Raw genomic sequence first — 5,155 nt, 5'->3', positions numbered from 1 at the left:
TTGGCACACACTGACATCATATGGCCAGGTACTCGCATCATTTTCCAGTGTTACCATCTTATGGACAGGTACTAGTCTTATGGAAGGGCCTCGTAAATGCTGAGCCCTTGTCCACACAAAAGCCCAAACTATTGGCTTTGCCAGTGTTTGTTTTTCTCCGGATGATGGTTCCCCTACTAGCCAGAGCCATAAGACACTAAGCTCGAAGTGGACCGAAACACATCATGTCGACAGGCAGCCGATTTATATGCCAATGTTACATTGAATATAATGATCTCAGGAGTCTCCTCAAATGTGTCCATTGATTTACACCGAAGTCCATTATGGTGAACACTTGGCATGATGATGATGATGCACACATAGGTACCCATGGTATTTGAAGGATATTTTTGTTCTACATAAAATATGTATTTTTGTAATCGAGGTGTGCTGACATATTAGGCATTATTTGATTAGCCTTAAGTGTGTGTGTGTGGATTAATGGATTAATGGAGGCTTTTGGGCCTGCTCTATTAAAGAAGGGTCATGGAATTATTTCAGTGAAAATGTAGGTGTCTTGACTTTGTGTTTTACAAGTGGTTGGACCTGTGGCGTTAAGGTACTTCATTATCTTTGTTCTGAGTTTACCTTTTCTAGTGCGTATCAATTAGCAGGGATGATTTAGACAAAACACAGAGGTAATGTGGGTTTTTAGGCTATAGGAAATATTTGTATTAGTTATCTTGCATACTTCTAACGTAAACACACAACAGTAATAGATTGTAAGTAGTAAACAGACAATTTGGGCTTAACAGAGCCAACAATTAGCCAATGGAGAAAGTATAGGGTCCATATAACTGTCATAAGAATACATACATTTGAGACCAACATTAATAAGATTTGCTTATTGGTTTTTAGTTCACGTTAGTGCTTGCCACTTTTTATATACTATAATAGGTTCTGCATATACACCGTCTCTTAGACTATATGCTTGCCAAAATGGCATCTCGTGTGAGTCTGCACAGACTCCCACATCTTCCAACACTACCCTGCAGATGAATGTCAGAAAGGCAAGTGGACATGGATCATCTGGACTGGAGAGGAGTATGCCTCGTTCCTCACGCCTACCCCATGCAGAGGAGGAGGGCGGGTGGAAGGCAACGGCACAATCCAACACCTGTGAGGCCGAGGAGAGAACGAATGAGCAATCCATATCTAGGCTTCCCAGAGATCTCCCACCAACCCGTTGCTCAGGCTTCCTGCAGAATTGCCCCTACCATGGTGGGATGGTCCATTGGGCAGACGTCCTGGGAAAAGGAAGCATTGACGATAATAGCCAGGCACTAGAGTACAGAGAGATGGGCATGGCTGAAGGCAGCAGCAAGGTGCTGTTTAATAGACCAAGCACTGGCGGGCAAAGTTATTCACAGTATCACGGCAGGCTGGTGCGATATTAATGATGCAGGGAGGCAAATGGCCCGGGCCATGCACAGCCTTTACTCCTGCTAGAATTACATTGCCAACTTGTGATAGTGTTCAGCTGTAGGTTCCTGACCACCCAGCTGAAAGCAGTTCACCAACATGTGAAACAATGCAAGGATCTGGGAAAACATGTGCATTACATTTTTGCTAGAGGAAGATGTCTTGTGAATTAATCAATGGACCTTACTATGCTGGGAGAGGTACTGGTCAAGGGCAGGACTCTGCTCATTCGGCGTCTTAATAAAGAACCTCAATGATGGAGTTTTTAATTAGTTTTGACACAGCGAGTTCATAAGCCCGGATGTAGAGACTAGGATTGCGGGTGTTGAGGTACGGCGGGGCATTCCACTTTTTATTGCATTCGCTTATTGTAGCAAAATAAATGGATCAACTTTCGGGGATCATGGCAATTGGATTCAAGGGGGACTCTAGATTGATATGCGCCACACAAGGATATGGTTAGACCAAGATTGCTAAATATTGTGGGCCTTGACATCCTAAATAAGAGTTGTTGCCTTTGGAGGGCGGTTTAGCTCACACAGCCCAAGGTGGTGGCTGCACAGACGATACACCTGAGAACAGTTGAGGATGGAGCTTGTTTTCTAAGCATGATCCACTCGGAACATGCCTAAAAAATGTGTTGATTGTGTCACCTAAAACTGGTGTTTGTCCCCCATACTGGACCGCTCAAAGGTTCTCGCATATATTGTTGTGATAGCTACCCACACAATAAATGTAGGACTGACAGACAAACAGGTGGACACTTGCCCATTTTGGGGGATGGGGGTATGCATACTATTCACATGCAAATACATCTTATTCCAGGGTCGCTGCCATATGGGTTGCAAGAGATGCTGGCAATGAAATTCTCACCCTATCATATCATGGATCCGTGGGATTATGCTGAGTCGATTCCCCTGCAGTAGGGTGAGTAGAATCTCCACAGTAGATCAACGGCAATCCTGTGTGTAATTACTAAATGGTGGCAATCAATTTGTGAACATTAGCAGTGATGGGGCAACATCCCCATTGGTTACTAGGGATGTGATGAAAGCAGTTCTTGGTCACAGCACACAGGGGCGCGCTGAGGTTCAACCTAAGGTGCATAGATCAGAATCCACAAAAATGGGTCTGGGTTGGGTTAGAGGAGCCTGGTAAGTAACAGACCCATTTACACCCACTCCCTAACAATAAAACCGAGTATGTACCCCCTCCTGAAAACTACACTGGTATTTTGAACAGGGGAACAGGGAAAGTGGGATCCTTCTGGCCAATTAAATTTAGTACCTGGTAATGGGACATTTATGCGAACAATTAGGAAGCCAAATTGGATGATATTGTGGAGTCTTCCATACACTTTATTCTTTTAGTCTCTGATACAAACTCCAAACCATCCCTCATCTCCAGAAAAACAAGCTTATCTAGGTTTAAAGTCCAAGTTTGAATGTAGTGGCAGCACGGTCTGCGCCGTTCTCACCATGGGAAGAGATTGGCGCTTTCCCTTTAAATCACAGCTCTGTCCTGGTCTCCTCGATTGTGCTGTTGGTTATATTATTCATGTTTGGGCCAATACACAAGTCATCAGTGATTACACAATGGACTGGTCAAGATGGCGTCCGATTGGTGGCAAACTCCTGCCTTATCATTTGTGTGTGGAAATTGGGAGCTTCCATGTGCTAATGTAGCAATTTCTGAATAAATATATTGTTAGAACATATACATGTTCCTGATGATTTGCATTTAAAATGTTTGTTCATCTAGCCTGTCTGTTTTGTCCCTAGCGTGTTGGATGCAAAACATTTCTAAATAAAAACTAATCCCATTATTCCTGTTGCATGTTACCTCTGTTCCACTAAATGCTCCCATTGGAGCACCACTTCTCTGCTACCTATTAGGGTGCCTTTCCCCAATAGATGGCACTTCAAAGTCAAATAAGTTACTATGTGAGGAGTTACTACTGAGTAGTCTTATGTGTGCTGCCTGCGATTGTGAACGTGTTGAAACTAATAATGTGCATCTCCTTTTATGTTAATAGGTGACTGATGCCCCAGAAATGCAACAACAGTGATTGTTCGATTCTCTGGACTATCGCAGTGAAAAGCTTCATTGTTAGAATATGCAATTTCCAAGCATCTTAGAGTGCACGTTTAGGGTCCAGTTGCATTTTCAGAGTATTCAGGAACTGGGATTGCGAAACCTGTTGATACATGATGGCTTCTTCGTGGTAGCATCCAGTAACCAAGCATGTTGATTCTGTAAATCCTGGGGGGAGAGGGATATCAAGCACGACCATGAAAATGGGGTAAGAAAAGCATTTCTCATTTATGCAATGCATTTGGGAAAAGGTTAATTGAAAAGGCTCTGCTTTAATCAAGGCACCTGACAAAATAAACTGGCAAGACACTTTGCACATGCTCAAAAAGTGGGAACAATTGCCCTTTCAAGAAAATACTTATTGCCCACATGAGGACATAGGTAAAAAACCTTACCAGTGCACTGAATTTGATAATGGTGGTCGTTTGCATGATGCAGTTATCAACCAACACCAGATGAATAAAGGTGACAAACCTTATGAGTGCACTGAATGTGGGAAAGGGTTTGCTACAAAGGGAGGTCTTACTAGCCACTAGAGAACACATACGGGAGAGAAACCTTATGTGTGCACTGAATGTGGGAAAGGGTTTGTTCAGAAGCAGCAGCTTGTTAGTCACCAGAGAACACATACAGGCAGGAAACCTTATGGCTGCATTGCATGTGGGAAAGGGTTTGTTCAGAAGGGATGTCTTACTATCCACCAGAGAACACATACAGGTGGGGAACCTTATAGGCGCATTGAATGTGGGAAAGGGTTTGCCAGGAAGGGACTTCTTATTAAACACCAAAGTACACATACAGGTGAGAAACCTTATGAGTGCATTGAATGTGGGAAAAAGTTTTCGTATAAGGCAAATCTTGGTGACCACCAGAGAACACATACGGGAGAGAAACCTTATTGGTGAACTAAATGTGGAAAATGCTTCACACCTTATTAGACACCAGACAAAACATGCATGCCTGGGTCCATTTCAGCATAGTGAATGTGGCAGCCAAGTGCTGTTTCATTGGGGAACTGAAATGGGATTCGGGTGTTAATGTGTTGCTCAGTCCATGCATCACAATTTATGACTATGCAGCACCTTGTGCTCATGAAATCTGACATAGTTGAGAAGTGAGACATGACATGTTGAGCACAGTTTATGGCATCAACTGTTATATATTTACCCTTAACCTCCCCCTCCCCCCAACTAGACCACCATCAGAAGTATTGACAGAGTAGAACAGCAGGCAACCTATTGTAGGTTAGGAAGATTGCAGTGAACCGGAAAATGTTGAACATGTGAGAGCAGTAGGTGCAAGGCAGGGGTGTTGGCACCTTAACTGATCCTGGGTGACAATGGATCGAAAGAAGCACAGGAGGTGTCAGCAGACCAAAGGACGAGTGCTGTTCCAGCTAAGGGAGTGGGGGTAAAAAAGAGATTGGCAGAAATGAGAAGGGGGTGTGTAAGTGTGTTGGGGAGAGCGCCACTGATGTTTTAGTAGTGTAGTAGTAGACAGTAATCGAGGGGAATGGAGTAGAGCGCAGGCAATTGGGGTGGCAAAAATGGACTGGGGACCTTGATAATTTGCACGGCTGGGAGAAGAGGGCGGGAAACAC

General features: G+C 43.8%; 1 pseudogene; it reads left to right on the top strand.

Moving 5' to 3' along the window:
- The first annotated feature begins 3,469 nt into the window (after nt 1–3,469).
- Nucleotides 3,470–4,460, top strand: LOC138498415 (zinc finger protein 350-like; annotated as a pseudogene).
- The last annotated feature ends 695 nt before the right edge of the window (nt 4,461–5,155 follow it).

Source organism: Ambystoma mexicanum, chromosome 5q (genome assembly GCF_040938575.1).
Source record: "Ambystoma mexicanum isolate Mex_15411 chromosome 5q, UKY_AmexF1_1, whole genome shotgun sequence".
NCBI lineage: Eukaryota > Metazoa > Chordata > Amphibia > Caudata > Ambystomatidae > Ambystoma > Ambystoma mexicanum.
This window is presented reverse-complemented; position numbering and strand designations above follow the sequence as displayed.